The sequence below is a fragment of the Chelonoidis abingdonii genome, chromosome 26 (genome assembly GCF_003597395.2).
Source record: "Chelonoidis abingdonii isolate Lonesome George chromosome 26, CheloAbing_2.0, whole genome shotgun sequence".
Classification (NCBI taxonomy): domain Eukaryota; kingdom Metazoa; phylum Chordata; order Testudines; family Testudinidae; genus Chelonoidis; species Chelonoidis abingdonii.
Genome location: NC_133794.1, coordinates 9,164,817 through 9,175,501, shown reverse-complemented (window position 1 = coordinate 9,175,501; position 10,685 = coordinate 9,164,817). Strand labels below are relative to the sequence as shown.

Sequence of the window (10,685 nt, the reverse complement as noted above, 5' to 3'; positions counted from 1 at the left end):
GCCCGCGAGGGCGCCGGGCCCGGGTGTCGTCAGCCCTTTGCACTCCCCCGGTTGGGTGGGGAAACTGAGGGCACAAGAGCGGGGAGCCGCTCGCGTGGCCAAGGCTGGAATCGAACCCAGGTGTCCCCCCACCCCCCCCCTGGACCCCGCCCCGCTGGGAGGAGCCTGGGCTGGGGGGGCTGGCGGGGAACCTCGGGGGGCGCAGTCCCCACCACCCGCTAGTTCAACGCAGCCAGGGCTGGGCCAGGCCGGAGATCCCCAACACCCCCCTCGGGAGCCATCCCATGGGCTACACCGCCTCCTGCTATGCCAGCATGGACCTGCCCCACTGCACGGAGACGCAACGCGCCTCGTTCGTCACTGCCAGCCTGGACCTGCCCACTGCAACGGAATCCATCAGCGCTCGTATCTTCACTGCCAGCCTGGACCTAGCCACACTGCAACGGAGACCATCGGCGGCCTCGTTCTGCACTGCCAGCCTGGACCTCCCACTGCACACGAGATCGCAGTCGCGCCTACGTTCTGTCACTGCCAGCCTGGACCTGCCCACCTGCCAACGAGAGACCACGCGCCTCGTTCTGCTCACTGCAGCCATGGACCTGCCCCACTGCAAAACGGAGACAACGCGCCTGCGTTCTGATCACTGCCAGCCTGGACTGCCCCACTGCAACGAGAGAACATCGCGCCTCGTTCTGAATCACTCCAAGCACCTGGACTGCCCACTGGCAACGAACCATCAGGCGCCTCGTTCTGATCGACCTAGGCCAGCCTGGACCTGCCCCACTGCAACGGAGAACATCGAGGCCTCGTCTGTCACTGCAGCATGGAACTGCCCCACTGCAAGGGGGGGGGGTTGGCACTGGGGGGAAGACAGCGAGGGGCGCGATGTGGCCAGAGTAAGCGCTCGCTGAAGAACCTCAATGGCTGTGTTAAGTCGACATACACCAGACCCCAGAGTCACTGAAGTGTTTCACAGAGTCTGGACGGAGTTTCTGGCTGGGGCCAAAGTGCCCCTCAGTCATTTGGCCTCACAAGAATTCAGTGTAAACACAGCTCATGTCCTCAGAGTGTCTCCAGGAGGTGTCTTCAGGAGCTCTGATTTCGCCTTCCACCCCAGTCTCATGCTGGGGGGGTGACACCTGGCTAGAAAGGGTTAAACATCCTGCAGAACAAATAATCCTGGAAAGACCTGTGGGGGGAGAAGGTTTGTGTTCTTGTGTCTTTACACAGGTATGAGTAGGGTCGTCTGTGCTGCACTCTGCTCATTCAGAGGAGCTGCTTCAATCTCGGTGCCGTGGATGGTGGAGGAACAAGCAAATGGCCTTATGTTAACGGGTGATGGAAGATGTTCAGGGGAATCTGAATTTTCAGTTTGCTGCAGCTGAAGGCTGTGGAAGTGATTTAATCAAGGAAGTTTCAGTTCCTAACAGCCAGAAATGTTCTGTTGTGAATGGATCCTCTGACTCTGCTTTTGAAAGATCCAGTGTGGATCACTTTGGAAAGTCTCAGACGAGTAGAAGCTATTAAGGAAGTGGAACAGCCCTATAACCAAGTGGCTGGGTTTGGCCAGGTTGTTGGGGAACGGGAATGTCTCCATGCTAATTCGTTAACTGAGCAGTCTGTGCTTCAGGGTCTGAGGACAGATTTGGTTACTGGTGTTTCAAAGCAGAACAGTTTGATGGCTGAATGCTTGAGGATGCAGGAGAGAGCAAGCAAACTTTGTGTGGTTGTCACAGACACAGCTCGTGCCCACTCGTGGCCCCATGCGGTCCATGGGGGGGTGCCCCTTTCAGTGCAACAGCCCTTCACGGGGGTCCACTCTCAGGGTCAGGCCCCTCCACCTCCTGGAGCCACACCTCTCTGAGCCTTAGCACGTCTGTCTCTTGCCGTGGGCCCCCTCAGGGACCCCCCTCGCTCTGGACCCCCCAGGCCTCCTCACCCCCAAAGGGGTTGATGCCCCCTGTTCTCTAGACTGGAGTGACTCTCAGCCAGCATAAAACAGGAGGGTTTATTGAGAGTTGAACCCAGCACAGGAAACTCAGGCCTGGCCTCCCTCACCCCAGCACATCCCAGTCCCCCTGCATCCAGGTGGGCTCTGCCTGCTCCCCCTCTCCAGCCCCAAGCCCCCCTGCTTCCCAGCTGGACCTCCAATATCCCCGGCCCCAAGCCCCCTCTGTCCATTGTCTTCTCTCCAGGGAAACAGGATAGTAAACAGGATGGCCTGGGTCTCCTCTCCTCTCCGCCCCCCTCTGGCCCCTGTGGCTGGAACCAGCTGGTCAGGTCACCCGTGTCCTCTCCCTGCAGCCCATTGTCCCCCACTGGCCAGAACCGGCTGTGACTCCTGAGCTGGGTCTCCGGGTCACCAGGTCACCGATTGCTGGGGGCCAGGGTCCCAAGTTCTCTCTCTGGTCCTCTGTACCAACAAACTCCCTCTCCCCATAGCGCGTTAAACCAGTAACACCCGGGGACACTGAGTCCCCCTCCCTCTGCATGCAACCCACTGGAAAACAGAAAACCAAGAACCCCCCCACTTCATCACAGTGGTATCTCTGTAAAGCAGAGTCCAGCCTTGGAATTGGTAGCAATGAAGGATGTGAAAACTGGTGGACAAGCTAGCGTCTGTGTTGATGCACGTTACCTGCCTGACAGAAGAGAAACCTGCTAATAGCTGTTGGCACAGAGAGCACACGGGGTGGTGGGCGGGGTGTTGAGCACCCACGAGGAAGAGGGGAAGTCAGCGCCTATGGTTGGGGATGTGGTGTCATTGACATGAACCGCGACTGTATAGATCATTGTTGCAACCAAGGTCCTATAGTTGCACCAGATCTTTTACAAAGGAGGTCAAGTGAGTGTCTATGGAAAGGTTACGATTTGCTGGTTATGATGATGCTGTCTGGGTGCATGTATCCTTCTTGTATTTAAAGGTATAAGTACTGGCTCTATCCTGTCTGTATTTCAAACTTGTGCTGTGCTTCTGGGTGACACCCCAGACAATGTGGCATCAGCTCTGCCTGGCCTGCTTGATGGCCCATTAAGGCCCATCAGCTACAACTGACCCATTGAGAGAAGCAGATACACCTTGTGACTCAGCAAGGCAGGGACAGGCCTATGGAGAGAACTCGAAGGTTTTTCTATGGTGCCATGTGCTGGGTGACTTGTCTTTGGGTCAAAGGACACAGAGGCCACATGGCAAGAGACTATAAAAGGCAGTTGCATCATCTCCATTGTGTCTTCAGTCCTTCTTCTGACCTCTGGAGGGACTTTGCTACAAACTGAAGCTCTGAGCAAAGGACTGAATGACCCATCCCAGCGGGGGATGTTCCAGAGACGTGGTTTGAACCTGCAGTTTATTCCATCACTGCTACAAGCCTGAACCAAGACCTTTGCTGTTACTGGATGTAATTGATTCCATTTAACCAATTCTAGGTCTCACCTCTATTTTGTTCTTTTTATGAATAAACCTTTAGATTTTAGATTCTAAAGAATTGACCTGAGTGTGGGGCTTGGTCCTTTGGGATCGAGAGAACCTTTTTCTTTTACTGGGGTGTTGGTTTTCGTAACCATTCTTTCCCATGACGAGTGGCACTGCTGGTGATACTGGGAGACTGGACTGTCTGAGGGAATTGCTTGTGTGACTTGTGGTTAGCCAGTGGGGTGAGACCGAAGTCCTCTCTGGCTGGCTGGTTCGGTGTGCAAAGCGGCTGTGACTGCCCTGGTCTAAGGTATTTGTCCTGAATTGATACCGTCAGCAGCGTCCTGCCAGAGGTCGCTTTGTTACAGGGGCGTTTGGCCGGGGGGATATGCCCTGCCTCCACTGAGCCCAGCAGTAGGGGACTGACCCAGCAGGGTGGTATTTGGCCCCAGGGCTGGCACAGTGCCAGGGTGTTTTGAGGCAACACAGTGACATGTTTGGAGGTGGTGTTGCCAAGGCACATCACACACGGCATCATGCGAGACCCTGTTGCCAGAGTGGTGATGTTTTTGACACCCCCACTAACACATTGTGATGGGACGTGGTGACGGAATCTGACGTGTCTTTCTCACGCAGCCCCCTGGAGCAGTGAAGCTGTGACGATGCCGGAGCTGCCTTTTGAACACCACCAGGGTCGGTGGCGCTTACTTTCCCGGGCAGCTTTGCTATGCCGTGGGATGGTGGTGAAGTTCTGACACAGTCTGGTGCTGCTTTGTCATGGCATGTTGTGATTTGAGTCGGCAGGACAATGTGTGGATGCAGCGTCCTCACTTTGCGCTGAAATGTTACTGTCATGTAACCGCCGGGGCTGCTGGTAGGAGCTGAGTTAGTGAGCTGGGACCAGCTTGTGATTAGCGTTAGTTACGCGCCACAGGGAAAGGACCCAGAATAAGTGTAAGGAAAATAGATTCCAGACAAAAGAGACAAGTGAAATACTAACCCTGTTTTCTGTTAGATCCTGTCAGAATGAGCCAGGTGGCCTTGTGGCTGTATCCAAGCAGCAGCACTGAAATGCAGCCACCTCTGGGGCAGGATGCATCAGCTGTTTAACAGCACACTGCAAGTTTAGGACAGGAAGTGGAGGAGAATCCTAGATCTGATTGACACTTCAGGAGATGTTAGGAAGGCAGAATGGAATTAGCCGGGTTGGAATTAGGTCAAGACAAAAAAGACCAAGATTAAGGCACTGAACTGGGACTATGGAGAGCGTCTGCCACTGGCTGCCTGGGAGGACTTGAGCCAGTCCCTTCATCTCTCTAGAGCTAGTACTCCCTCCTTGGCCCCACCATAATGTAAACTGAGAATGACCTGACCATCCACCTGGATCTTCTGGAGGAGGGCTAGCCCCAAGGGTGCAGCTACCTCTTGGGGGGAGACAAGGAAGGTCCCCACCACTCTGGAATTTTGCAGGCTTGTCCCAATTTTAATACAGTCAGCTGCACATTTCCCTTCCCAGGATAAGCCTCTTCTGCACCCGGGGATGGGCAGCAGGGCCTTGACTTCTCTCTTGTTCCTTCCCCCTTCTTCGCTGCATCCAGCTTTGATCCCAGCTCTGGGGCTGCATTTCATGGTGTGGCCTGTGCTGGACGCCCCACCAGTACAATGGCAGGACGCTGCAGCCCATTCTCCTCTCCAAGAGGGCGTCGCACTGCTGACTTGGATGGAGCTACTTTGCTTTGCGCCGGTGTCAGCGGCAGGAGAATCAGTTCCTTGTGACTGCCAGTGCTTTGCGGGGGCCCTTTGTCTGTCTGTCTTGGTAGAGAGCCTAGTGCTGTGGGGATCGCAGGCCCTGCCTGGGGCTCCTAGCCACAGGTCATATCATGTGGCCCCCATCAGTGCTGCGCCTGGGCCCCTCTCGATCTGTGATGTCTGCGGAGGGGTGGGGGGGTGGGGATTGTGTGGGTGGCATGGACGACTGTCTGCCTGCTCAGGGCATGATGGATGGGGGAGGCGGCAGGTACATGAAATAGCAGCAGCCTGGGAACGGGCTGGCTGGGCTCCAAAGACAGGGGGAACCTGAGCCTTTGTGCTCAAGAGCCGGGAACACTCCGGAGATGAAATTAGCCTGCAGTGGACTCCAGATGCAGCACCAGCTCCCAAAGGGTGAGTCGGCAAAAGAGCATGTGGGGGTCTGAGCTCACCACCTTCGGCTGGCGTCAGAGCTGGATTTAGAGCTGGCGTAAGGCAGCATCTGTTGGAGCAGAGCCTGGTGATCTCAATAACCCAGCTCTGAGGGGCTGGTCCGGGAAGGTTGTGGGGGCCCTTGGAGATGGGATTGGGGGTGTTGGGGAACCCAGGGAAGGAAGAGCCGGAGAGGAGAGACTGAAGGCTGGAACGCGTGACTTGGTCGAGCCCCCAATCTGCTCTAGTCCCTCTGTCCCTCCAGGGGGCTGACAGCCTCCTGCTCTGGTTATTCAGCCCAGCGCCAGGAGGAGAAAGACATGACGTGGAGCCCCAGGGCTGGATTTTTGGGTGCAGAATGTGCAAAGATAGGCCCTGCAATGACCGTGTGTGACGGGGTCGGGGTTAGCCATTTGGAGGGAATACTGTGCGTGCCTCGGTTTCCCCTGTGGTGCGTGGTTAACTAGGTGGCGGGTAAAAGGTTGTTTATTCTTGGCAAAGACCCAGAGATCCAGGTCTGAGTGAGGCCGGGCCTAGGGCCTCAGGCCCATGGACAGTCCTAGAAGACAATGGCGCCTTCGCTTGCCCAGACATGGATCCTAGCAGCTAAGGACCATGGATGGTTCACCCTCCACAGGAGGCCAGCAGGCCGTGGAGAACAAAGGGCTAGGGAGGACGGGCAGGTGGAGAACAGAGCATTGAGGAGGGGCCCCATGGGGTTAAGTGTGGGCTGTCAGAGGCAGGGGACAGGCTCCTGGGCTGAGCCTGCCGGACTTTGCTGAACTTTGTTCTCTGTGTTAACTAAGGACTTTCTGCGCTGTGTCCAGACGGGTAATAAACCCTCCTGCTGTTACCTCGCCGGCCAAGAGTCACTGCAGAGTCCGGGAGCCGGGGGTGCAAGTCTCCCTTGGGTGGTCAGTCCAGGTGGACTAGCTGCAGGGAGCTCCCAGCACAACACCAGGGTCTGATGGCTCCGAGGTTCGATCCCAGCAAAGGGTGAAGCTGAGGGCTGACCCCTGTGAGCATGTGACCCTGAGGGGGCTGATGCGCTGAAGGGGTCCCCCAGGGACTGTTCCAGAGCTGCCGGAGAGCACTGGACCTGTGGCTCTGTGACACCTCGATACTGAATATCGTTTCTTTAGCAGGATCCCAGAGCACTTTAAAGACAGGGTTTGCAGGGATTGTTCACTCACAGCTGCCATGCAGTTGTTTCTGGGGTGGAAGGTTGCAGCTGTTTAACAGCATGCAGCAAGCCTATGCCATGCTCTGGGCCAGGAGTGGAAGAAGAACCAGGCTCATGGGATCTTCGTTGCCCATGAGATATGTGGACGTCCGTGTCCGTGGCTGAACTGTAAGATGGCACCTCTAGCAGCATAGTCCACAGCTGGGCCCTACTAAGAGCAGCCCCTCCTCAGCCGTGTCTCCCACTCCTCACTCAGGCCCTTGCTATCATAAGCATCTTTCCCAATTCTGAACCTTAGCGTCCAAATGTGGGTGCTTAGCATGAACCTCCAAGGTTAATTACCAGCTTGGATCTTATCTCGCTGCCACCAGACAGGAATTATAGCGCCTGCCTTGCTCTGGTCCCCCAAACTTTCCCTGGGGGACCCCAAGACTCAGAGATCCTGAGTCTTACCACAAAGGGAAATAACCCACTTCCCTTCCCCCTCTCTCTCCCACCCAGACTTTCCTCTCTGGGCTAACCTGAGAGTACTGATGCAATCTCTTTACATCACAATACCAAGAAGCATGTCTCCTCTATTCCACAAAGAGACAAACCCCAAATACAAGGAAACAGAAATGATTCTATCTCTTCCCCCTCCCACCAATTCCTTGGTGCTGCAGAGCTTACCCTCCGTAGATCTAACACAAAGAGAATTCCCCTCCCCTTCGTTCCTTAGCCTACCCAGAGAGAAAAAACTCAAACAAGTCTTAAAAAGAAAACTTTATGTAAAAAAGAAGAAAGAAAAAAGACATCAAAATATTCTCTGTATCAAGATGACAATACAGGGCTATTGCTTATAAGAAAAATATGAATAAACAGTCTGATTCAAAAAGATATCCAATTTGAAACATTCCAGCAAGCTACACACATGTAAATACAACCAAAACAACATAAAAGCCTATATTGTTTTTCTACCTGTACTTACAATTTGGAAACAGAAGATTAGAAGATAGAAAGAACCTTCTCATAGCTGAGAGACAGATAAAAGACTCAGACCCCTAAAAATCCCCTCGCTGAGTGTGAAAAATCCAGTTTCCTGATTGGTCCTCTGGTCAGGTGTTTGGTTCCCTTTGTTAACCCTTTACAGGTGAAAGAAACATTAACCCTTAGCTATCTATTTATGACACTTGCTACCACGGCTCCAGGGCTGAGTTTAGCTGCTCGGACCAGGAGACGCTCTGACGGGAGCTACCAGCGTCATTTGGCCCAAAGTTAGCACAGGGACGGTGTAAAAATAGCCCTGGCTGACTCCCTGCCCCGTGCACCTGGCGATAGATCTGCTGCCTCCAACGACACAACCACGTTCTCCCAGGTGCCAGCCCCGCAGGAGCCCATCCAGCCGGGGGGGCTTGAGGGGATCGAATTGTTGCCTGTGTTGGTGGTAGAGCGAACAGCCGAATGCTGTCAGAGGCAGAGCTCCCTGCCCGGCACTCGGCACCTTCTGAGAGCCAGGCCCGAGGTGGCTCATGTTGGGGTCAGTTCTGAGGGTTTGGAGATGCCCGCAGCTGGTGGCAGCGCTGGGAATGGAGCCCAGGAGCCCTGCACTGTAGCCACTCAGTGGGGTCAGACTGGGAAATGGGGGGGGGGGCTGTTCTGCCTAGTGCCACCTACAGATGAGCACTGACCTCCTGACACCCCGTGGGGCCGGGCCATGGTTCATTGTGGGCTCGCTAAGCTCTGTGGGGCTCTTCGGTGGTGAGGGGGGCAAATCAGCAGCGGCATCTCCCAACCACCCCCTGCCCCCCTCTCCATGAGGGGTGGAGGAGTTAGTCATGGTCAGCCCTGGGAATCTGAGTCCACCCCTCCCTGTGACGAAGGGGACGGTTCACACTTTGCTGAGCTATTGGCCCAGGCTCTGTGCAGACTTTGGCAGACGTAGCTGCCTGGGTTACTTACGAGTCATGTTTCTGAGGTTTTCTTCGCCCCTCTAATGGCTAAGCACGAACGCTGAGATTCTGGAGGCCGAGCCTAGGCACGAACGCTGAGATTCTGGAAGCCGAGCCAGCCCCTGCAGAGAGGTGCCAGGCAGGTATACGGGCATGGACCAGCTGCCCTGTCGTCACGTTGCCGTCTGTCCTCCTCCCTCTACTCTCTAGCTTCTTCCCCTCCGTCTTCCATGTGCTGGAGGATGGTCCCGGGAGGGGCTGAAGGACTCAGCCCTGGGATGGGGTTCAGAGAGCAGGCTTGGTGCTGCCGCTCTCAAGAGCCAGAGGGCTCTGGGAAGCAGCTCCCTCTGTGGGTGTCCAGCGGGGTGGAGGCCACAGCCTGGCCCGAGTGGGATCCAAAGGTGGAGAGCCCCAGATCATTGTTTTAAAGAATCTAGTGGTTTTTAAACTAACCTCCAGATCTCGGGGTGCTCGATGCGGACGGTGGAAGCCTGGGGTCGCAGGGGGCTGAATGTAGATGGTGCAGGGCAGCTTTACAGATCCTCTGCAGGGGTTCTCAGACTTTTGTTCTGGTGACCCCTTGCACACAGCAGCCTCTGTGTGCGACCCCCCCGCCCCCGATAAATGAAAAACAGGTTTGTGTCTATTTAACACTATTATAAACGCTGGAGGCAAAGCGGGCTGTGGGGTGGAGGCTGACAGTCCGTGACCCCCCCATGTAATAACCGTGTGACCCCCTGCGGGGTCCCAAACCCCTGCCCTACAGAAGAGCAGCAGGAGGAAGAGACGCAGAGGGTGTCTTGCTTCACTAACCAGGCTCCAAGACCTGGCTGCAGGGTGTGGCCTTCGGGCCACGTTTCAAGCAGACAGATGGCTGAGTGCCCCCTCTGTGCCGAGGACTGAAGGGAAGATCCCAGGCTCGGTTTAATTTCCACCGGCTGTTCCTCGTTTCCCACCCACAACTGCCACGGAAGCCGGACCTGAGCGACACCAGCCTTCTCCCACTGGATGGGCCGTGGCACAGAATGTTTTGGGGAGGGGATGTGCAGGAGGAGGGAGTTAACAGAGGCTAAAGCCACGTGCTCCCTTGGGACGGTGGCTTGAATCGGGCCCATTCCCAGGTTCCACTGCGAAGGAAAAACTCCTGGGGCTGATCTGCCATGAGGCAGCTGGTCACAGAGACGGGGCTCTGCAAAGGGGCGGGGTCCCCCCATCTGTCCCAGCGCTGCCTAGGCCCTGGAGAGCAGAAGTGAAGCAACTGGGGGAGGAAGGTCAAGGGTCGCCTGATTCTTGGGCTGCTGCATCCAGCGTCTGTGCTGGAGCCGACTCACATGGATGCAGCGGCCCTGCCAACTCGCAAATATCTTGTCAAGCCCGTGGGGAGCGGGAGCGGTTTAAAAATAGCTGGAAATGTGCTGGAAAAATGTGACGCCCACCGTGCTCCCGTTTGGGGTCAGGCCTGTACTCCAGGGCCCGGCCATTCCCTCTCGTTTGCAGCCGTCCTGCAGTGGGAGCGGCACTGCACGCCCTTCCACCCGGGAAGGGAGTGCCCCAGGGATTTACTCTTACCCACTTCTGCAAACTTCCTCCAGCCCACATTGTGTAACGAAGCACAGGGCAGCGTGTAGGCATGCCTGCTGCTGGGGCTTGCTGCTCGGGGTTGGGGGGGTCTCTAGTTCCCTTTTCCCAGCCTCTCCCAGCAGGGGGTGCTGGAAGCAGTGAGGCAGGTCACACTGCCCCAGCCCCAGCTTCTCCCAGCCGGAGGCGCTGGAAGCAGTGGGGCAGGAGGTCACACTGCCCCAGCCTCTCCCAGCAGGGGGCGCTGGAAGCAGTGGGGCAGGAGATCACACTGCCCCAGCCTCTCCCAGCAGAGGCGCTATTGCGGATGGGGGGAGCTCTGGCTGTTGGGACCTGGGTGGCAGGGGCTTCCCAGCTGCTCCAGCCTTTGGCAGCCAGCGGCAACACCCCAAGGTGCTTTACA

At 56.2% G+C, this 10,685-nt stretch overlaps 1 long non-coding RNA gene across 1 annotated transcript in view; it reads right to left on the bottom strand.

The window, feature by feature from the left end:
• LOC142045970 (uncharacterized) overlaps positions 1-7,565 on the bottom strand; it is a 128,965-nt gene extending 121,400 nt beyond the window's left edge. The window contains exon 1 of the long non-coding RNA XR_012654888.1: positions 7,250-7,565. This is a non-coding gene — a long non-coding RNA (uncharacterized LOC142045970). The remainder of the gene's footprint in view (positions 1-7,249) is intronic.
• Positions 7,566-10,685: the final 3,120 nt, after the last annotated feature.